The sequence below is a fragment of the Phasianus colchicus genome, chromosome 6, assembly GCF_987193195.1.
Source record: "Phasianus colchicus chromosome 6, bPhaCol1.hap1.1, whole genome shotgun sequence".
NCBI lineage: Eukaryota > Metazoa > Chordata > Aves > Galliformes > Phasianidae > Phasianus > Phasianus colchicus.
This window is the reverse complement of record NC_143441.1, coordinates 2,994,491-3,019,846: the sequence shown is the minus strand read 5'-3', so window position 1 is coordinate 3,019,846 and position 25,356 is coordinate 2,994,491.

Below are 25,356 nucleotides of genomic sequence, written 5' to 3'. Positions count from 1 at the left end.
GAAAGAGCCCATCTCTCTCTGAGTTAGTTGGAGATGACAAAGGTGCTGCCACCTCAAGTGATCATAGTGAGCACCCATGTAGGATGTGACAAATTCTGCACTAGGGTCATGTTACTGAAGGACTGAGCTTGCACAACAGAAAGCAAAACAAACCAGAGCTGAGCATTAAATATTAAACTTTACTTTGGTAAGAGCTCTTGAAGCTCAGTATCCCAAACTAGAACATGCCTTTGATTGCTTTTTTAATCCTGTCCTCCTGTAAAACAGAGATAAGAATACTACTGCATCTCATATTTTGAATATCAGTCTCAACCTTCCTAAAATGTTCATCCAGTTCTTGTTCTCATAACAGCCCACAAGTGAGACTACAACAAAATTACTCATTGCAGGGCTGGACGATACTTATTGAATAAGGCCTGGGGCCCCACATCACTTGGGGAAATAAATAATGGATGCTTCTCTGAATTGCAAGAAATCACAGAAGAGTGACATTAATAGAAGATCAGAATAACAGATAGGCAAATTGACCTCTTAAATTCCAGTATCAAACATAGTGCACTGCACATAATACAATGGTACATACAATTTGTACATTTATGTACATGCGATTTCTGTCTTCTTCTACAGTACATCATGGTTATTTTATAATGAAGATACAATACTAAGAGCAAGAGAGGAATCCTAACTATGACAGTCACTGGCTGAACAACCACCTACAAGTAAATACAGAAAAAAAGCTGCATTTATATATACACTCATCATCTTCAGATATAAAAAAGAGTCAACTGAACATTTCCAAAACCAAAATATCACCAATATTCTTCCCCTTACATATGCAGAGAGGTTACCAGTATTGGCCTTATTACTAGGTTTCATTTTTCAGCAACACCATAGGGATGTATTGCTGTGTTGGAAGTGTTCCTCTACAGCATGCCTATGTGCTGTAGGACATTGTACACACACGTATGGAAGCAGCATAGTTCTCTGACTTGGAACTAGAAAAACAGAGAAAGCTAGAGCAAAAATCAGGATTAATACTACTGAAGCTTTCATACGTGCTGGTATGCTCTCACCTTCAATTTTCTCTGAGTCATCTTCTCTTAAGTTCAAGACTTGGACAAAGCTGATTTGCTTGCTCAACTCTGGACATCCTTATCTTGGACCAACTCCAATGAAGAGAAGATTTTGCTGCACCTGAATTTAATCTCTACTTTGAGGAGCGTGAATCTCACTTCAAACTCAACATGACCTTCTGTGGCACATTGCAGTGCATAACATCAGGCCTCACTAGGTTATATGCAGCTGCTCCATGCCACTTTTCCCTTTGAATTATATACTGTAAGAGAAAAATAAATGAAACATTAAAAAGCACGCAGCTAAGTTGACGGGACACAAATGTATGAGATCATGTAGGATTTTTGAAAGGATGACTGAAAGAGAACACTTTGCAAGCATCTGTTTGCTATGATAAAAAGTGATTTTCTCTGTTCATTTGCTATGGATATGATCTCATCTCAGGTAGTTTAAGAAATTGTTTCTGAAATATAATTATGTTAGAAAACATGCACACTCATATCTGGAGATTCTGGAAACGTGGTCCGGGTTTCCTGTGAAATGTGGTTGGAAAATGCAGGGACAGCATCGTGTTCTCTATGTGGTCATGTGGAGAGGCAGCCCTGCTTGTTACCTGTCAGTAAGAATCCTCCAGGGTCAATGCTTCGGTCACCTCTCTCATGTCCTCTCTGTCCACACAGCTTGCATTTCTAACTCATGCACAACTTTCCCAAAGCCAGGTGATACCGAGAATCACAGGTGATACTAACAGGACAAATCAAATGACATTACTTGGCAAAATCTGAGGTGGCGGAGCTCTGGGCCAATCAAGTCCCAGCACTGCAGAATGCACTGAAAGAACTACAGGAAGTGTTTAAAGACCAGACAGCAATAGCACACTGAGGCTTTTTTCTCTCAGTTTGTCCTTTAACACTCACACTTACTAAAACACAAAGCCGAACGATGATTGTACAAGAAAGGCTCTTCAGTAGTCTGCCAGGTATTTCCCATCTGAAAATAAGGGTAATTTTCCATATTTAAGAGTATATATGCCCTAAATGAATGTCAAATAATCACCTCAGCCTTGCCATAGTTACGCTTTGTCTATGTTAGAGAAATTCCATATGTTGATTTGTAGTCAACTCTAGTACTGCAACTATTGCATGAAAGTGATATCAAGGACTGGATCCTTAATTTAGTCAAAAATAACATTTAAGGCTAGCTTTACTTTACAGAAATGCAGCTGCATTTTCAGCTGCATAAACAGATATTCTACAATGACCAGATTCTGTTGCATCTGGAAAAAGATTAATTCTCTGACATTGAACTCTGAATTTCTGTTTTGTTGAACTGTTTAAATATTCCTTCTAGCATAAATTTGAGATTGGCATATGAGTACTGTGGATTACTGTGCAAAGTCCCAGCTGGAGTGAGTATTGTGTAACAGACTCACACAGGAAGAAAAGGAAAACCTGGTAAAATACTTCATTCATTTATAAAACATGAGCTAAATTCTCATCTCTACCAGTGAGCAGCACGGAATTCAATTCAGACAGCCAGGTATGAAGAAAAGAGAATTTTGCCACTTGTAGAAACAATAAACCTAGAAAGAATCTATTTGATTTATCATTTCCTAGCAAGATACAGAGTAAAGAATCACTGCGTTTTGTAACTCAGATCCTCTTGTTCCTGACTTATAAGAACAAAAAATATAGGAAAAAAGACAATCAGAGTCTGCCTATATATATATATGTATATATATATAAAGAATAACAAGTAGTTGTTTTCCTGTTTTAATAGCTCCTGGGTTTCTATCTTAGTCTTTTAACCATATCCACTTCATTAAAAGAAGACTGGAGGAAAACTACCACCAAAAGATCAAAGTAGTCAGAATTATGAAGACATTTTTGTCCTCTGTTCTACTTAGAGACATACAATCCATCAAGTATTAAACAACGTAATTCCACTGAGATGAAACAACCTGGACAAGTTCCTTTTAAATAAGAAATACTGTGAAGCATGATACAGGCTGTAGCAATAAAGTTCACTACAGTGGTGATTTTTAGATTCCCTACTCCACAGCCAGTTTGTGATCGATGAGTTGTGATAAGTTTGTGATATGCTGAGTTTTTCTTGATGACTACATAAACCTTGTGCAAATCACGGTACTTATGAAGAACTGAGACTATATTTCAAGAACTACTGGAGGGTGCAAATCAGCAAGAAAAGATTTAAGTTAATTCTTTTCTAATACATACGTTTTTGATTGAGGATACAGGCTCCTTGCAAAGGGTGCTACTGCCAAAGAGTGCCCCTCATGTGAATCAGCTGTTATGTCTAGCAGCGTTCAACTGCTGTGGCTGTGCTCCAAGCCCCAGAGATAATTTTTAAGTTATGAAGTAGCTCACTTACTGAGTCTTTGCAAATGAAGATAAGCTTCTTTCATTGCTCTTGTGTCACAGTCTCATTCTATCAAAATGGGTTGTGAAATATTTACAAACATACATGCTTATGCACACATCTCTGCAGGTACTTAAGCCAGGTTGGAATTGTGCAGGATTTTCATCCATGACAAAGACACTCATATTTCACAGTGATAGTATGGAGTTTCCAAGTATAAGATGATGCTACAGTTATTACAGACTACTACACACAGGAAAATGTCAAAACACTGGGTTTTCCCAGGTACCAAACAGAAAATCTTAACAGGATATGAATGGAAAGGCAGCATCCCAGTCACAAACTATTCTGTTGTCCAATCATTTTTAGGTTAGTTATTTTAAATCAGATATTAATTTAGCAATTCTTTCAAATACTTCTCAGTTCACTAGCCAAAATTAACGTCCTTGCAAGCCAACACTCCAGCCATCCCCATGCCTACATGGGCATCACCTCATCCAGATGTTCCCTGCCAAGAGCAAGCATAATATGTGTGGAATACCAATACATACTGTATTCACCTTAATTTAATAATTAGTCTTTTGCATGACAGTGACCACATCTCAAAAATTAATAGCCTCCACTGTGTGAACACCAATATCAGACACAGCTGCTCCATAATGAATCTCATAAAAATACTCAATCAGTGATGGAGAGGGCCTTTGAGATGCATACAATGAGTTTCAGATGTTTGCAGAGCCCTCGGAGGTAGGCTGCTGCTCACACAAGGGAAACTCAACCAGGTGTTTGCAGTTTCATGCCTGCTGCATAAGTAATGTAACCCATATAAAGGATTTTTTTTTTTTTTCCTCCCTCAGAGCAACTCAGCCAGAGGAAGCTGAACAAATCGGAAGATAAAGAAGTGTTTTTGGAAACAAAATCTTGACCAACAAGGGTGAAATTCATTTTAGTATTATAGCATCCAAAAAGAAAAGGCAAGAAGATTTTTTGGTTGGGGAAGACTTTAAGTGTTTCAGGGGCACAAGATATACAAAGAATGCAATAATATAGAATCTGAATGTTGAAAAATAGATGTATGACTTTGTGATTGAAATACACAGTCTTTCACCAAATTAGGTGAACTGTCTCCCATCTTTCAGAGTATCTTGGACGTAAATATATACATCTAAACTTCCACCTTGATGGCCCCAGTGTCTGAAGTTATGCTTCTTATTACAGTTTTCTTTTTAAATGCAGTGTACAAAATCCTGACTAACTGATCTATGCCACACATCATCTCAGGTCTGAAGACAATAATCACAGTATGTGTTGGTCCTTCTATGCTATATATTATACACATATATATATATATGAGGCACATTTGGGCAGGGATCTAGAAAGTTCCATAGCTGGTTTCATCAATGTTCCCTTGCAAGAACTAGAACTACAATCTCTGAAAAAAAGCTATGTTCCATGCTCTGACCTCATAATGCTTTCAGGTCATACAGCATCATGCTTACCTTTAACACAAGCTTTCTTCCCTCTGAATGCTACTGCTCCTATGCTTACTCCACTGCTCTGACAAGGAATTTTTCCTCTTTGCCTAGTAGATTTGCATCACTGGATTCATAATCCATGCTTCTCAATATGACACTCAGTATAATTGACATACCACTTATCTTATTCCTTGTACCTGCAAAATAAAGCCATTACAAAGAAGTCCTTGCTCACACGAAAGCTACCATTACAATGGGAGAACAAAACAAAACAAAACAAAAAACATTACCACCAGAAGGGCCAAACCCCAAAAAGAAAATTGAGTGAGAGGGAATTATTTTCTTAGTTCCCATTGGCAAATCAAGACACCTCAGGATAAGCTTCTTGTGGTATGTGAAATTATCTGTGTCCAGAGATAGGTGAGGATGTGATATTGGAAGAATAAAGAAAGTTAATCAACAACTCTTTGGGCATCAAAGGTACAGCTGTGCAGCGGGGACCTCTGTTGGATTCAAATGTGTGCATCTCGAGCAACATTCAGAGGCTTTGGCAGAGTGGCCATAGAAGAGAACAGCAGTGACATCAGCTCCTCAGATTCCTGGCTCAGCCCTAGCGTAGCCTGAGGCCTAGGGACAGCCTTAACTTGTGGCAACTGGATACCATCGTTGAGGCACTATTTGCCACATTGCGGCAGCTGGGAGAAGCCAAACTGAACCAGTGCTTTCCCCTGCCCTGGGATAAACAGGACGGTGCTAGGAGAGCCCAGGGGGCCAGTGTTAGTGCTGGCCCCTCAGGGACACACCGTATAGCTCCAGCACTGAGTGCTGTGAGGCATCTTACACAGCCTGTAAAGGGTTTGGTGCTATCTGCCTCCAAATGTCTGTCTGCACACATCCTCCAATATCCAGAGTGACCAGAGCCTCAGCCTCCTCTGAAGAAAAATCCCCTAAAATCTGGCCCTGCTGAGATCTCCCCTGTGGTTAACCCTGCCCACAGGGTTAAATACTCTTACAAATTATGCTGAGAGTCAGACCTTTGCACCAAGCCCATCATTCCAGCACTGCTGTGGTAGCAGCTGGCGGGATGCCCTCCCATAGCGTGCCCTGGGAGACAGCAGCTCCCAAGGTCACGTCCTGGATGAAGCACTGCAGATTTGAGAGCTAAATGCTGCAAAGGCATCTGGTTTCAATAAAACTGGAAACAGGGCCAAGTTTGGTCTGCACAAGCTTCTTCCAGGTACAGCTGTGACGTCTTATCTGAGCAGCATCTCAGCTTTCATACCCTTGCACTAGAAGTCAAATAAATAACTGCATGCACCTTTGGCTTATGTGGCAATCTTTTTAAAACACATTAATATACTATCTTCCCAGATGAGCCAGTAAGAATTACTAAGATTATGAATGACAGGGAAGAATAAATCACACTGCGATGCTCTGAACATCCTTTCGGCTCTTTTGTTTGTACTGTAGGATCCAGAGGAGGTTGTTTTCTGAAAAGTTCAATGTGAAACTTAAGACACCATCGGCAAATAAGGGAAAAATTTCTGTCCAGCTCTCACATGAAAACAGGCTTTTCTATATAGTTAAGTCTTAAAATCAAATCAGTCCACCTTTCCAAAAAGGCCAGACAAAAAAACAACTTTATTTGTGGCTTCAGATGTACTTAGCAACACTCTGGATTAGCTTTAATTATTAGCTATTGCCAGATTCAAAAACCACTACTCCTTTCATAAGCTCAGTTCACAAACCTTCAACTGAATCAGAAATTTATGTATTTCACGGATGCGGAACCAAGAAATAGAAGTTTCATACATTCTCATACTTGGTGGCTGCATCAGAACACGTGTATTCTCTGTAGGATTAAAGTCTATAGAAAAGCAGTCTGGAGACAGCTGTTTGGACTGAGCACAGAAATCAGGTGCTGTTTTCATTTCTTGTCTTCCTCCTCAGAGGTCATTTGTACAACGACCATGATGAGCCAAATTAACTTTTATTTCATTATTCAGCTCAATCTTATTTGCTGTTTACTAGTGTTTAAAATATCTTTTTTGTATGTTTAGCTTTCATTGAACAGTATTTCAGATCCATTGTAGGTTATCCTCTGATACTCCTAGGCTTTTCTCAAGTGATGAAAAAGCAACAGTCTCAGGTATCAGTGTGACCTGCAGACAAAGGGAGAAAACCCTTAGCTGGCCACTTGTACTTTTGGACTCAATCAATCAGATACCTTTCCTTCAGAAGACCATGTCCAGAAGACCATATCCAAGTCCTCAGGATATTTTCCTTGCAGCATTTGCCTAGTTATTGCCCTACAAAGCAATGACCTCCTGAAAGACAGAGGAATCTTTCCCAAAAACTTCAGGATCTTCTGGTGCAGTTCAGTTAGCTTTCACAGTCCCTGATGCTTGCTTTGCTTAAGATGTGTGAAGACATAAAGCACAGAATATATTTGCAGCCAAAGATATTATTTTATTGTGAAGCAACTGAATCCTCAAATTCAGTAGCCACCAGTCAGTCTGTGTCTTGTGGTCTAAGGCTGCAAAGGCAGATGCTAAATCTGTTACTGCTGTGACATGAAAATTTGGGTATTACTCAGCACAAGAGCTGCACAAACAAAAGTTGATCATCACGTGTGCACCATACCCAGCTCCAAAATCCAGCACAGTCATTAACCCTCGCTTCACTCCACTGTCCTGGCTATGGCCATACACCCATCAGAGTTAGGCATGGGGTTACTGGGCTCCTTCTTGCTACACATGCCTTTCCAAGTAGGAGAGGCTGTGACCATCTAGCACTAGAAAAGAGCAGGTAAAATTGGGGAAAAAGGTTCTGGTTGAAAAATAATGCAGGGCAAGGATGGGCTTGCCTTAGTGGTACAATGAACAACTTACTATGCACTACTATAATGAGATTTTGCTGACAGATTGGTTTGTTGCTGCTGATCCTCAGGCACTCTCTGTCTCTCCTGTGCTTTTTGTTCTATTCCTTCTCAAGATTTCCTTTTTGAGAAGTGGGAGGAGAATGGCACAGAGGTGCAGGAGGAGGGTGGTCCACCATATCCACCCTTTACTAGGAAGAATTTAATCAGTGAAATAGTTGGGTGCAGTAACTTGGGAATATGGCAGGACTGAGCTGCAGTACACAGTCATGCACAGGGAACTGAGATTAAAACAGAAAAGTCACACAGACCCTCCCCAGTACCAGTGCTAGGGCAAATAAACTAAGACAGATGAAGCAATGGGTAGCTTTTCTGTGGGAACTCTGCTGAATTAGACCAGTCAAGATTGTCCACCAGGAAAACACATGCCCCATGCAAAAGGCAGGATGCTACCATGATTTGCATTGGTACAAACTAAAGCCATGTAAAGGCAAACAAATGGCAGTGCTCTCAATTTATACCAACGTGCTTTCATTCAGGATAAGACCCACAGCTCTGAAAAAGGTAAGAAGGGGAAAACATACATGCAACAGTTTCTGAACAAAAACAGGTAATGACTGCACTAGGATAATTTATCAGCAACTTTAGAATTGCTAAAGTGGAAATGGTTAAATTAATCAATGCTTTTTCTGGTCTGACAGAGTATCATGAATATTATTATCAGATTGATAATTTGGATATCTTAGCAGAACAGAAGTACACAGTCCCCCCAAAATGTTAGATTATATCAGCATGGAAATCCCACTAACAGGAAATTTCAAAGATCTCCAGGCAGATCCTTAACTGCTTCTGCGGCAGTTATGGTGCTTCCTTGTAAAAGATTATGCTTTGTTATTTAATTTCTAAAAAGGATCTCCACTAACAATTAACAAAGACTCGTATCTGAAACAATGATCTCACTTGAGTGTTAGGTAGGAGGAGATCATAATTTTGCACAGTGACAGACTTGGTAGACAAAGATCCCACGGTTCCTCAGTCAAACTAATTCACAGTGTCACAGGCAGCAGGATCCCACAGATGCAAAACACAGCCTTGACTGGGCATTTGGTGACCCAGCCCATCCTGAACAGATTTTCCTGAACATCACTACTGAGGACAGGAGGGTACAAACACAGTATTTAAAACAGCTGCTGTTTAGTTAAACTGAGCAATTAGTTCAACAGCCCGCTCACCCATCAGAATGACTAAAAGCAAAGATGCTACTGGGATCCCTCTAAGTTTTATGGTAGTTCTGCTAAGGTAGATTTCTTACTGCAGCAGTAAAAGGTAGCAGATATGGGAAGATTTTCAGAATTTCATCCTTAAGCATTAATGATTATACAGTGAGTGAGACAGAATACAGCAGGGGAGGGAAGCCAAGTCCTCAAAGTAGACATTTTTTCCAAACCGCAAATGACATCTCAACTCTCCTTGTCCACAGATTTTAATAAGCATTTTGACTTGAACTGCCACTGCTGCTGTTGCATATTTCTGCCAAAGTTTTTGTGCAAATTTTACTCCATTTTTAGTCTACCAAAATCATACTTGCTTCAGTTGAAGTTTTATTGGGATAGGAAGCGAATGAAAATCCTGAGCAAGGACTTTGGAATGTGGCTGAGATATTATATGTCTTTGCATATGTGTTTATTCATTTTTAAACATTATTATTTATGCTCTCTGGAAGCAAGAGAAAAAAAGAGGGGATGTACGATGGGTTAGTTTAACAAAATAACAATGATTTGCATTGCTACTGACAACTATCTTCATTCTCCAGTGTTGAGATGTGCCAGATGGTGAATTTGGAACAGTCAGCAGCAGAAAATGCGACCATCCCAGGTTCAGAGAGTCTCAGAAAGGAGGATTTGGAAACTAGAACTCCACATAAATATACAGTTCAGAAGCAGATCTCACTTTAATTGAAGAGGTGGTTGTGGGTAGCATGCAGTGCATTGAAAGTGCTTTAAGGTCTCTGCTCTATTATTTGTCTCCATTCAGCTCCTGAAAAGAAGAAGGAAAATTCTCTTCTGAATATATACACAGTGAATTTTGAAGGAGATGCTGACTTAACAGAGAAGTCAGCTTAATAAATACAACCACATATCACTACATGCAGGAACAAATAGCAGAGTTCAAGTTCAATGCTTTTGGGAAAGACTCAGTCAGTATACTGACTATACACGCTGCCAAAGCAAGTATTCTCCAATGATAGGTGCTACCTGGTGGGATTTCACATCTGCATGTTGTAAGAGTGACAAAGCATCACCCAAGCAGCCTTGTTGGGCAGCTATGGCACAGAGACAATATCTGACCCTGGCCTGAGATTCAGATCCTTGCTTCTTTTTTTCTTAACAGATTCAACATGGAAAGAAGAGCTATAGTTTGCCATACTGATGTCCCATAACTAGTCATCTAACTAGTCATCTGGGAGTTCTCTGTTCCCCCTAACAGTGAGAGACTGACATAATACCTGGGTGAGTCACCTCATCTTAAGATGCATGTCTAAAACACACTGGATAAACCCCACCTTTTAGGATACAAATCTTTCCTGACTACACTCAATGCTTAAAAGCTGAACCCCAGCACTCAGCTGAGATCTAAGTGCCTAAACAGATGAATCATATCATCTTAGACACCCTGCAGTGTCCCACGTGGCCTCTTACTGCCTCTCCAGAAGTGCACAGGTCTCTTACAAGATCCTTTTAGAAGGCAACTTATGTTTGCCAGTCTTGTCCAAATGTCCTGAACAACTCAGCAACAGCTACAATGGTGCCAGGTATCTGAATGATTAGTCGTGGAGAAACTACCAGGTAAAGCCAAATTCATTTTGTGTTATTAAAATGTGTTTGCATTCAAAAAAAACCAGCAAGACATCTCAGAGCAAAGGTCTATTGAACACACCAGCTGTCTGTCTGCAATTCTGGCAGAAAAATGGATGCTTAGGGAAGAGAAAGAATGAGACAAGTGTATATGAAACTTCCCATTAGTAATCTCGCACTCTACAACTATTTACAGATCAGAAGCTCTAGATTAAGATGTGTATTTAATAATCCTCACCACTTTTCTCTTCCAAGAATATGTTCAGTCTGCCCTTGAACTCATACTAATTTTTACCAAAAACAAAAGCAAAAAAAGATAGATATCCTGCCTTTGCCAATCACTTAGCTGTACAGAAATGCATCCAAAAATAAAGTCCTCAAGTTCATGCCATCATTGTTGGCACACTGAAAGATAAACAAGAGTGACAGAACAAAATTAATTCTGAAGTATCTTCTACTAAAAATTATGCTGAGGTGGGATATAGGTAAGGCTCCTAAACATCCACTCATTTCCAGATGAGCCCATGAAGGCAGATGCAGAAGGCCAAGGACTGTGCTTAGCATAATTTGTTCTTAGTCACGAAAATACTGTTTCTGTCAAATTCTGAAGGAATTTGAAACTGCAAGGAATTATATGAAGATTTTTTAATCTGCACTGAACAATGAAACGAGGTTTTTGTTCTCTTTTGTCAAAGAGACAAAAAACAAAATTCCTTCAATCTGTATGTTTACGTGCTCATCTGTTAGTATAAAAACACACCTTCAAGGTCATTTTTCAGCATTAACCTCTACACTTGTACATTCTGCTTCTCTTAATTTCTCTTGCTGATATAAATTTGGAAACATTCTTCCAAATCTCATCCATGACTACAAATTATTCAACCATACTTCTGTCTTCATTTTTTTCAGTAGGCTATTTATCAATTAAATTTAAATTTGAAAATATTTGGGAAAAGTATCTTTCATGGAATACAAATACATGTTTGCAGAAACAGAAATATAAATTCCGAGATAGACAAAGATATTTGTATGAAAATTCTACACAGAAAGTACACTTAAATGAAAGGTGGGAGAACAAGTCAGTAGTATGAGAGGAATAGCAATTATTTCAAAACGATGTGTAATAAAATAAAGAAATTTCTAACAATTCTGACAACAAACTGTAGAAAAGTGCAAAGGTAGAGAAACTCAGCAACCTTAGCTCTGCATGGGATATAAAGGGATAATACTTTTGTCTCTTTTTTCCCTGTTTTTTGATATAACCGAAGGCCAGAATTCAAACAGTCAGGGATATGAATAACTGCCAGAGAAGACAATAAATTAATTACCTAGACAGAATAGTAACATAGGAGATATACTACGGAAATTATATTTAACTCTTGCTTTGAGATATACTAGAAGATACATAACTAAATTACAGCACCTCTTCTGAGGCTGCTGTTGCTCATAGTATTAGAAACTTTATTTTAAACATTATCAGGCCAGACTGTGAGATACTGAACAGTTGTGCAGAGCCAAAATAATTCCTCTGGCAGCTCTGGACTTACTCTTTGAGCTCCCAGGGGCATAAAAAGGGGTGAGACATGCACATGGGGCCTCCCAGGGGACAAGGTTTTGGATTTGTGATGATGAGCATAGTGAGCAGAGCAGCAATATGAACTGAAGAGACTTTGGTGGATATTTTCCTAAGTTTACTAAGTTCAGGAGAAGTCTCTGAGGAAAAGGAGGATGACATAATGCCATAGTTTAAAAAGTGAACCTATAAAGACATAGTAGGAAACTATACACTAGTCAGTTTGACATGAGTTGTGAGCAAAAGGCTCTGAAATTCTTTTAAGAGTCAAAAGGGAGAACATTTGGAAAAGCATAGATTAACAGAAAATAGACAGCCTGTCTTCAGGAAGAGGAGGTCACCACGGCTCACTAGTAGAGGGGAATTCTTCACGGATGTTACTGCTGGGCTAGGCAAGGGGCTATGGTACACCACTGCTGGGGCTGCGAGTTCCTCAAAGCCATCTGACAAAATCTGCAGAGGTAATTAATGGGCAAGGCATGGAGTTTATGGACCTGGAGCAGACTCGGCACATTTGTATTGAATATGGGCTAATGGAGAGATTACCAAAGATGACCTAAAATGGAAAATTTTAAAGCCACAAAGTAAAAGAGGACTACACAGAGCACTGCAGGAACATAAACTGTCCGGAAGTTAAAAAAAAAAAAAAAAAAAAAAAAAGGAAGGCTTCTTACTGATTCAACAGATGGCAAGCTCGCCATATTGCTTTCCTTACAATAATCAGCAACGATGTGGGACAGCATTGAGTTGCCAAGGATTTCAAAGCCACTGGCAAACAAGCTCCTCAGTGCACTGTAAGTCAGGTAAGGATATCCATGGTCTTTTGTAAAGAAAGAAAGCAAAAGCATCACAGTATTAGTAGCTTGCCCAAGCTCACACCTCCTTCTTCAGCTGTCTGGCATGTCAGCAGTGCTCGATGGAGAAAAGCAAAATCTGGCAGTCAGATTCAGGCTTCTAAATCAAAGGGAAATTATTTTTTCAGTTCCCTGTTCTGAAAGAAAAAGGCTTCAAATTTTGGGGGCAGATCTCTTGAAATGAGGCAATGATTCTGATAGATCTTCCCTGGGGATGTTTCCACTGAAACTCACCTCTGTCCTCTCTGGGGATGAGACCTAGAGAGGCCTGCAGCACAGGGGGCTCTCAGGCACCCAAGGAAGGATCAGGCTGACTTCTTCCACGAAATACCTTTGCACCAAGATGGTTTTCAAAAATCACTACCACTTATCATCCAGTACAAATGTATTACATTCACCTGAGGATCCAAAGATGTAGACTGAATTAATACCACAGTGCAATTCCACCTCAGCAAATTCCCAGTCAGGAAAGTTAAAAAGGCACTCATGGCTCCCAAAGATGTCCCGATGGAAGGCCCACATCCGCTTACTGCTACAGTCACCATACTGCTGAAGGAAAGCTCGCTCCCTTTGGTTTCACTAGCAGCCCTCTGGTGTCACTGAACTCCCTGTTGCTGCCACATGGGCCTGGCTCTGCTAGCCATGGCAGCGCTGGTGAGGAAGCGCTGTGGCCCAGCCAGCACGGTCCTTTTTGTGGAGGAGCTGGGTGGTGAAAGTCCTTCTGTCCACTGGGGAAGATTGAGATCCCTAAGCACTTCTCTACTACCTGCAAGTCGAGCAGTTCTGCTGTGGGCATGGGGAGGCTAGGAACACTCTACTACCCGGAGGACTGAACCTCCCCTCCAAGCAATGAACCATACTGCCATGGATTTCACTCCATGTGAAACCTTTTGCAGGTACCTCCAGCTGTTGACAGGAAATGTAAGGACCAGGACTTTCTTCTGTGTGCCTGTGGGTTTTGAGGCCTCTTTTTCCTTTTCTTTTTTTTTGGTGCTTCTTTGCTCTGTCTGACATATTCTAATTAGATTTCCTGGAGTTTTACAAGACAAAGATAAGAAGCTAATACCAGGCAGTTTTTGTGTTCAGATGTTCCCTCAGAAAAAAAAGGACTCTCAAGGTATGAGCTTCATATCTGAACCATTATTTGAGGGACAAGAGGACAGAAATGCTCTGGGCAGTCAAGCAGAGAACTTTAAAAGGAATCCACTGAAATGTAATAAAACAAATATTTGGAGGGATTTTTGAGGAATTCCAGCGTACACCCCCCACACCTTTTTTATTAGCTTTACCAGTTTTTGATGAGGCAGCTACGTCCTCCTAGTGACTGACAAAAAACACTTTTATACCAATTTTTAATAAGGATCTTATGTGGCTGCAGACTGTGTTACCCCACCAGAGAGGAAGGAGCTTTTTGAGCCATGAGCTGACATTACCATTTCCCAACCACACTTTTAGGGAGGAGACATATTTGCTTTCCTTCAAAAACTAGCTCTAGGAGTCAGCTGAGTGTAGCTGGGAGACAGCACAAGTATAGTGAAGCTATGGGGTAATTTTTCTAATAAAAGGCTGTGACCTGTGTCTCTCTTTCGACAGATATTTCATCATTTATTAATCCTAAATCCTGTGAGTTTGGATTCATTGTTAACAGCTTGGCCCACAAATGGCCGGAACTACACTCAGCTTCCCTTTGTACATTCATCACTACCCTAGATCTTGGATCACATTGGGAAACATGTCTGCACACCTTGCTGAAGTAGCTCTGAGCTTACGAAAAACTGTGGATCTCTGTCCCATACGGGCTACAATATCAAAGGGTAATAAGTAAAAAAAATAAAAATAAAAAAAGTACATATCAAAGGGTATTAAAAATGCAATTAAACTGTGTGCTGGAAGTCTACAAAGGCCAATTAAATACAGAGATATAGCCTCCAGCTCAAAATGACTGCCACAAAGGATGCAGAAATACTGAAAAAGGATTGCTCTACAATAGTCCTGTTTTTATATTAAGATATTATTTCTGGTGAAGCAATGATGTGGTGTCCACTAAAGGGCTAAATAGACTAGCAGATGTTGAATGCAAGTTTAAGCCCCATGAGGAGGAAGACAACACAACACTGGGCTACAGCCTATATATTCTATTGTGCACACGTCCCAGTTGTTGTCTTTTTACTTCTGTATTTTTTTTTCCAATCTTTTTTTTTTCATATGCGCAACTGTTATTCAGCTTACACAAATTAACACAAGAAGAGAAAAAACAGGCACATGCTCTAACAAGGGTGGACTACAGCATCTGCCAAGGAATTATCTAGACACAAGCCTGTGGATTCCAAGGTTTCTACCTGAGAAGGAATGGATGATCTACAAAAAGATTGGAAGACGGATTGGGGCTTAGATGTCAGAGAATTTGGAGGTCTGACAATCAGAATTAGAAGACTAGTGATATTGAAAAGAAAGTTGGGTATTTGGTAATTGGTGGGAGAATAATGAAGGAATGAGGAGTCATACTGGCACCTTCTTCCTCCTGCCCACTTGGTAATCTTTCTGAAGGGAGGAGGACTAACTTTCACTCTAAAACACAGAGAAATGCACATGCCTCTACACCGACTCCTTGTCTCATTTTTACTGTTTGGGACAGAGTATCAGATCTTTATTCTACTGACAGAGTTTGGGAGAGTAAGAATGTCTTCAATTCAGTGGCGATCTTGGTACCTCTAGAACATTCTGACTTTTTAACAGCCTCCCTCAGGAGATCTATGGATGCTGTGGCTCCTTCTTCATCCCATTCATTTCATCTTATATTTTAATGAGAGGAAAACATATTTGACTCTCTACCTCTTCTTCTTTTTAATTATTAGATAAAATCTTCAGTTTATGAGAACAGATTCAGATGTTCTAGATTGAATACCTGGGAAAACCCCATCAGAGGTTATGCTCTGGACACTGTATCCCAGAAGAAAACCAATGTTTGTGTTCAATGTGTTGTCTTTCTTGGAAGACAGACTTTGCAGCAGTTTTGGGATAAGCAGTGAAAGGAACACATTTTTTTGAAGATGCCATAGGAAAATACACTTGCTTAACACAAAGCTGACTGGAGTAAATGCCTATGTTGAAAGAACTAGAGGATGAGCACAGATAAACCAGGTGCCAGAATACACAGGCAAACACTTTTTCAGTATAAATAATATGAACCAGAGTACTTTCTCAGCATTGTTAAGGATTTTTCATATGGTTTTATAAAGCATAAAAAAATTAAGCAAAGTTTTATGAAGTACTACGTATTTACTGGGATTGCTGATTGCATATTCCTCCTTAGAGGAAGAGAAAACTATTTTTGTACCTCAGGAAAAAAATATGGAGTATATGCAAGTATTTTGAGGTATTTCCTATGAATGTAAGGTCATCATCTATTTTTAATTATATAGAATACATACATGTATGCACATATGTATGCAAGCACATTTTGCATGTTCTTGTAGTAGATTCATTTCTACCAAGTGTATAGCAAAACAAAACCCAAATGCTTTGAAACACAAGAAAAAAGCCAAAGCAGCAAACTGTTCCAAACCACCTGAGTCAAAAGTCTACATCCAAAAAGTCCCCAAAGTATTTGGAAGAAAATAGTTACGAATGTTTCTAAATGGGCCCATTTCCAATGCCATGAAATCTATCCTTTGTTATTAGCTGTCATACAAGAGCTTTAATTTCTGTTCAAGACTCTTGTGGACTAAGCAGACAACTAATGTAGTTTGCTTGGTGTCAGATTCTCTTCTCCTTGTTGTTATCCCTCTTTCCTGTGCACAATGCCATTTAATTAACTCAAGACATTGCTGTTGTGGTTTTTTTCCCTTTCTTTTTTTCCCTTTCAAGAAAATGTATGTTCAGTCAACAGTTTCGTAGGAAATGTTTGCCTGGCTTTGGATAAATGCTTTCTCAATAATCAAAGCAACAGATTTTCATGGGTGGTACTTTTGGGATTTGGGTTTTGGAAGGGTTTTTTTTTTTTGTCAGCCCAAATTTTTTCTTTATCATTACTGGAACAGTAAGAGAAGTAGTAACCGACCTCCCAATAACTGGGAAGTATAGGAAAATAATTAATAATAGGAATAGGAATCGATCGATATTCATAATATCACTGAATGCTTATTTTACAGAGTACAGCTCTGCTCTGTCTGTCCTTTCCTCTCCTTGTCCGTCCACAACCTCAGAAAAGGAAGACAAAGAAAGTTGAGAATAGCCAGAAATATGGAGTGACTTCCTGACAATGAGGGATTCAACAGGTCAGAATTCACCTGAGACAAGATGACTGTGAGAAGGTATGATGGAAACCAATAAACTAATGAATACTGTGCTTAACTGCTGTTCTCTGGTTATTATAATCGTGGAATCACAGAATCATAAAATCATAGAACCATAGAACCATAGAATGCTTTGGGTTAGAAGGGACCTTTAAGTCATCTAGTTCCAATCCCCTGCTACAGGCAGGGACACCTCCCACTAGACCAGGTTGCTCAAAGTTTGTCTCAGATCCCACCATAGGCCTGGAACCCTGTACTATGCCAACAGAGCCCCCTCTAGATCCCACCTCCAGCACTGAGATGTGCCGCTTCCTCAATGCAATCTTTCTCTTCAGAGAGTTCAGTGACATGGCTCTGGTCAAAAACTGGGTGATGAGTAAGATTAAGATGGAGTTTGAGGAGATGCTCCAGACCAAGATGACAGGGAAAGTATTTGAGGAGTTCAGTCTCAGGGAAGTCTATCTGGGCAATGTCCTTCTTCAAAGCCATCTGGTCAGTGGTCTGCATGGAGAAGGGCTGCCCCAGAGAGCTGGGCTTTGAAATGGATCTGGAATACAATGGCAGCTTCCATCTGGCCACTGACACCAATTTGGTCTTTGGCAAGTCAGCCTACCTCTTCATCAAGATCTCCTGGGTGATAAGGAAGCTGAATCTGGTCTTCACACACCTGCTCTTCACGTGTTGGTATTTCTCTTTTATGGATGACCCAGTGATAGTCTTAAAAAAAAAAAAAAAGAAAGAAAAAAAAAAACCTTAAAAATGAAAGACAAAATTGTCATTAGAATGATAAAGCAGCCAAATCTTGATAGGACTAAGTTTTGTTACACAGAATAGTGAAATGAAAGATATATAAAAAGATCTTTAAAATCACACAGCCAGTTGCAAACCAGACTGTGACTACTAAATTTCTCTTGTGATGATTGCTGTATGAGTCAAAAAAACAACACGTGCAATCCCATATGCATAAAAGGATGGAAAAGCAAAGGTGTTTTGCCTTACAAAGAACTTGATTCATTGGATTTCAAGCTAACTCTCAGCATTGAAAGTGCAGAGGATATCCACAGAAGTGTCATTCATGACATTTTTCTATCGCCTCATTTTTAAAAAGGCTGTTAGACAGGGTTATGTAAGTTATATAAATATGCACACAGACTTATATATGAACACAAATCTCTGCCACTTCTGAGACATATTTACACATTACTTTCACATTTTTATTTCACGAAGAACACACACCAAAAAAAAAAAAAACCCACTGCAAAGATCAAGTCACCAGCACTGCCAATGAGTTTTTTCCATTTGAAAATGATTGCTCTCTTACCTTACCACAGAGGCTGCAAGACTTCCACAGGAGGAACATTCTTTCATTATACACAGGTATAGCTCCTGATACACAGAACCCCAAATGAAGGGCAACACTGAAATAACACAGTTCACCACTGGAAATGAAACCATGAAGCAAGAGACCTGAAACTCATTTTAATTATTATTTTCACAGTGTTTTGTAACTTTCCATCTATTCTATGTCTGTGGTTTTGATCTATTTTTTTCTTTACTACAAAACATTCTTATGATAAAATAACCTAATGTGGATCTATTTCCTGTAGGAAATTTTGCTGCAGCCAGTAACACCCTGAAAGAAATTCACAAGTTTGATCTCCCTATACATCATCTTGCCATTTTTACCTGTGCAGTATGAATGCTACCAAACCAGAACAACAACAAAAAGCTGCAGCAGGAGTTGCTGGGTATCAAAGCAAACAAAAGTAGTGTATGTGATCTTCTAAGTATTAAAGCTAATGAGTCAGTCTCTACTCCTCAAAGAAACAAAGAAACAAAATGATAGCCAAGACAAGTAGTTCTGCCTTGTCATCATTTTCTATCCTATTTCAGGGTGCAACAACAAAAGCCTGCATGTTTAATTATTATATCCAAATCTCAAATGCAGAAAAACATCAAGAACATAATTCACTGAGGACTGACTCATTCCTTTTATGCCTTCTCTATATTCTTAACTGGCACAAGTGACTGAGCCAAACGTGCACTGAACTCATCTGAGGTCTGCCTATCAGCAGACGGGGGTTTTCTATTTGAACTACCATTTAATATTTAGTTGATATTAAAACTACACTCTTTTTTTTCTAAAAGAAAGTTACTACATCAAGCACAAAAACGCTTAATGCTTTCATAAATAAAGATGTTACTGCTAAATATCTAGTAACTACTGAAAATTTGCCCAAAGAAATTATAATTCATTTTTCAATGCATGTATAAGACCTGGTGATAACCCAAGGATAACCAATGAAAGTCCATACCACTGGGAACCTAACTCACAGGATGCTGTACCCACTGACTGATTGATAAATCTGCCCTAAACGAATTTCATTCTTAAGTTTGATTCTGAAGTATTTATGAATGTTTGTACAACAAAACTTCTTCTCTTACTGACGCACCCCAATGACATGGAATAAAGGGATAAAGAAAGGCTAAATCAAAACTCATTTTTACTGTGGTGAAAGCTGTTTCCAAAAGGGTGTTTATGTTACTCAAACACTTCTTGCTGGTTCAACAATCAGCAACTGCTCCTATCCAGGAATCTTCTTCCAAACAATTTTATTTGCACTTTAAAATGTTGCTATGAGTCAATATTGTACAGATGTCTTAAATTTGTTACATCACGGGAATTTGGACATTACCAGATTGTACAAGAATGCCAGTCCTATATCCACAGGTTGCTGTGGATTAAAGCCACTGAGTCACAGGTTGCTGTGGATACAGGCCTTCAGATGAACATGAAAGAAACCCAACAACTAGCAAAGATAGAGTGGTCTTGGTCTCTTACGATCTCTTAAGGTCTAACTAAAACCAAATAAATACTGACATGAAAAAGAATCTCTCTTGCATTTTGTATTCTAATATGAAATAATAATGGATTTTCATATTATGAAAAAACTTCTTAAATCACATTAAAAAAATCCAATTTTGTTTTTTTTTTAGCATTAGAGATCTAGAAGCCCTTTGACACAAGTCCATTGGGCAAGCAGAGTAAAGTTCAATTAACAACATGCAGTCAGTTTTGTATTTCACAGTATTTTTATCTGAGTGCAGTCATTATATTCACTTCTGAGCACTGCATCCTAAGAGATCTCTCATTCTACGAAATGTGGTAGTAAGAAGAAAGAAATAATAATTAAACAACAATTATTATTAGTAGTAAAAAATAATAATCAGATCCTTATCAGAGAAAATCATCTGAAAAAAATGGAAGACAGATGGATCTGACCAGCAGCCCCTTGAGCCTTAACCAAACTGTAATTATCCATTGAAGAACTCACTGATGGCACAGTATCAGAGTACATCTGAGCTCTGGGCAGCAACCCCACTATTCACAGACATCCCTAACAAATCACCTCCAGCAGGGGTACATGGTCATACCTTTTTTGCAAATTCCTTCAGGTGATAAATGTCAGAATTTTCTATTTGTTCCTAACACTAGGCACTTTGTATGGTATATCTTTATATGCACATATACGGTTAGGAGTTAAATAACACTTTTTCCTTCAGTTATGCATTTTAGTTCCCTCTCCTTTCTCCAACACCTTCTCTAGTCATTCTAGGAGCTTTTTCTCATAGTTGTATGATGAATTGCCTGTGCATCCAGGCCATTCTCATGATCCATCTTCATTCAGTTTAACCACACAAACATTCAGACCCTTACAGTTACTTCATCCTTGTACTAAAAGCAGTTAAAAAGATGTTATGATGCACACACAAACTTCATGGGACATATGTAATGCTAAAGATCACAAGGGGATCACCAGTGGCAGAAGATAGGTATCTGGCAGAGAGAATTTGTAAACAGTTACCTGTACTATTTATTTTTATTACCATAGGCTATTAACCAAGACTGTAGATTATTTGTTTACTATTGATGCCCTTCTTGGCAGTGGGTAACACACTAAGTAAAGGTAGTTTCTATTAAAAAAAAAATAAACATCTGAAAAACAGACACATGAAGTACAAAACACACCAGGATCCTCAGAGATGTGGATTGGCAGCTTTTAAAATATTTGATTAATACACTCATTTCTTTTGAGTGCTGCTGTTATTAATGGGTTAGTGCAAAGAGCTGTAATCAGGACCTGTAGGCCATTTGCTAGGTGCTCTGAAAACACACATGAAGCCATCAAGGGGAAACTAACGGAGACAAGAGTGTGAGCTGAAAATAAATGGGTGTTAGGCCAGACTCATTATTAGTGTTACTGAGAGAGCAACACAAGAGGACACAAGGTGAGATGAGATCTCAGACATCCGCTAGTGTTTCCTCCTACCACAGAGGAAAGATAAATCCAGACAAGGAAGGATAAGTGAAGAAAGAAAGAACAAACAACAGGGAGACTTGTCTCTAACATGCCTAAAGAGCATCTTGTTTATTCATTCTGCATCCGAGCAACCTCCTCCAATCTCTCCTGGCTCTGCACAGAAGATGGGTAAGCCTGGACCATACACTTAACATTATCAAGCCAATACCAAGACTGAATGTGGCTTTGATAAGCAGGTTGTCCTCTCTCTTTCCACGGCCAGAGCAGAAACAGCTGAGCCAAGACAGAAGTCATCTTCTTAAGGATTAGGATTAATCCCAACGCAGGCAGTGTTTGCAGGTCTGCTCAGCTGCTATCTCAGTCTGAACCACTGAGACATGTCTTGGCAGAGGTCTTGTATCGTGATCTTTTAAAGAGAGTGAATCTCCATACACAACTATGACCAGACACATCTGCATCTAAGACACAATAGCAGGTCCACGACACTGAGTTGCGTAAAATGGACAGAACAGGTAACACTCCTCAGTGGGCACATCTTCTCCCTTCTCATTTTCTCCCTTTAAGTATCTTATCTTCCTTCTCATGAAAAGCTACAGATCTCACAGTAAGTGCTGGAGGTTAGGAGTTCTTCTGCAGATGTCACCTGGCAGCAGTTGTTCACCCTGCATGATGAAAGTGGGGCTCTTTGCCTGCTTCTGCAGACATCATTTAAGTGCAAGTTCTCTAGATATAAGAAGACAATCAAATTTAACTTCTTTTTGGCATACTGCTAGGAATCTGATACTGCCAAACAAAGAAATGCATAAACATCATACTGGATGTCTGACATCCCACTTCCTATCACGTCTTCTCATGGTTGTCCTGTCAGTGATCCGCACAGATTTTACGTTCTGTAGATCACAGCATGACTGGGATCAAGTTTGCCAGCTTGGAGGTTACCTGCTACAGATGATGAAAAAGGCTGTTTGGATTCTTCAGATTTTAGATACTACTACCCAGTTCTACATGTACAATGTTTAAATAGGAACTTCCTGCAGAGATTCAACAAACATTGCCAGGCTGTATTATAGGAACACGGTTTTCTTTAAGCCCTGTCCTGCCTATAATATTATCCATGATAGATGAGTCGTCATTACTGTAAACTAAAAAGGAACCAGATCTGGGGATATAAGGATGCAGAATCTTAAAAAAACCAAGCTTAATTAAACCTCTTGTTTCCATACGTAACATTTAAGAATCATAAATAATATCCTCAATTTATTTCTGAGGAACATGATTAGGTATAAGAGAAATGTGTACTTTGTTTACAAAGGATTGTATTTCCATAATTTCTGTAAGGATGTTTTCAATGGGCAAAGATAGGCAACGTGTGTTCTCGTTACATAGCTGAAACGTTGGGCTTGATTACTAGACCTCAGATTAATTATAAACATTAAATAATATGATTAGAAAACCTGTGTAGAAATTGCATTGTATCCCAACTGATGTTATCAGTGCATAATTTTCATGTCCTAGTCCAATTTTTAGCTTGTTTAAACCTCCCTGAAGGGAAGTGCTGTTTGTCTGTTCACATGACTGTTCATTTGTCACTTTTACAGCTATAACTACTAGTTTGGAAGATATTCATGTAAGAAAACAGACACTGGCCACTTTTGCTGTGTGCAGCATTAAACCATCTTTTCAGCATTGATCCACAGCTTCAAGATGAAGGAGAAGAAAGCTTTTTGTGGTGCTGTGCTATCAGAAAGGCTACCCATCATGTTACTATTGCACTCTGCAGAATAAACTAAAAACAAGATTTCAAAAAATGTGTAACTACAAATTACTGAGCAGTGTGAGGAGCTGCAATTAGAAAGGAAATGAAGAAAATGTACAGTAGGGTGCCTTAATGTGAAATGTGACATTGATAAATCAAAGGAAACCTGGAATTTGAGCCGTAGATATTTCAACTGATTACCAAAGATAACTTGCATGCCTTGCAAATGCAGTCAATTTCACATTTTCTCAAAAAGATTAAAAGGCCCAGCAAATGCCATATCGTTAGAAATAACATATTCATACAAAAAAGAGTCCCCCTTTAATTTCTGCTAAAAGAAGCAAAGACTCCAAATGTCTATACAGCAGGAGTAGTGTGGGACAGGAAACAGGGTTCTTCACAAAGCACTCAAGAGTTTCCAGAGTAAATGTCCTACATTTTCCATTGAGCATGCCATATTTAATGGAAAAAGGTTACACACTGAAACATGCCATAAATGAAAACGGAATTAAGAAATTAAACATATGCCAAGTGCAGTTAACATGGTTATAGATTTCTTTTGCAGTAAAAGAAATCAGTTACCATGTAATGTTTTGTACCCTGCATACAGCAGCTGTATACATTTTCTTCTCATTAACAAATGCTTCTTGATTTGGATTTTTCCAATCTTCTGACTTCTAGAATATGATTTTTAGAGACAAAAATCAATAGGATTTGGGGGACTTTTTTTTTTTGCCTCGAATTGTCATTTATGATTAGACTTGATTGTAAAAACTGGCAAAGTGAATATAAAACCCTTTGACTGACAAATATTCCAGTTTGTGGAAATAGTTTCTGTAACAGCAGTTGCCCATGGTGGCTGAGGAGGGAAACATTCACACGAGTTTTCTCCTCAGCACTCACTCTCAAAGGTCAATCTTCCCTATTGCTATGCTCACACAAGGGAAGGTAGAACATCCAAAGGAATGAACTATGGATTACCCTCTACCTCTCAGTTAAAACATAATATACAAACTTCAGAAGACAAATAATTCTAGCTATCAGAGAGTTTCAAATTGATACTCATCTCAAACTACTTGCAGCAGAACCTTTAAATGAGATGTATGGATTTTCTGAAGGGGCCTGGTCTTTTTTTTTTCTAAGATAGCTAACTATAGGTAGAAATGATTCCAGGGACAAGGCAGTCTCCGGTCAGAAGTACAGCTTGATTGATACTGAGGTCTAAACTCCACACAGTTTCTAGGATTTTCCCTTCCACAGTCCCTTTGCAGTAAGATGTAGGTCTCAGACATCATCACAGAAGGTGGCTGATTCACAGTGAGATGCAGAACGCTGTTAGCCACCCCCATGGGAGGACAGCAATCCATTCAAAATTCAAAAGGAATTATGCTTACTGGGACATCCCATTCTGTCACACTTCTGATAAACAAAGCATTAGAGAGGATAGGAAAGTCTGTTCTGGAGAAGAAGGGCTTTGTTCACTGGAAGGTCTGTTTGACTACGATTTATACCCTCGGCCTCTTTAAGACACACTGACTTACTGAGAGCTGAAAATTAACAATTTCCAGCTCCATAATGAAGTATGCAGGTTGGAGTCCTGGTGAGTTTCAAGAAGCATCATGTTTGCTAGAAAGCACAGAAGCATGGTACAGACCATGCTGTTTTCTCCAATGACCTTAGGAAAAGACAAGACAGGTAGGCAAAGTGTTTTCAATGCTGCTTACTGGAAAGGAAAGACCAAAAATGTGCATGGTTGCTAGTTAACACAGGGGTAGGGGGAATGCACTGGGATTACTATCTGACTAAAATGGACATGTCAGGAACACAGGGATTTACATCTCATAGCTATCTTTCTCAGTTGAGATCTACAGACACAATTAAAATCCAAGTAATAA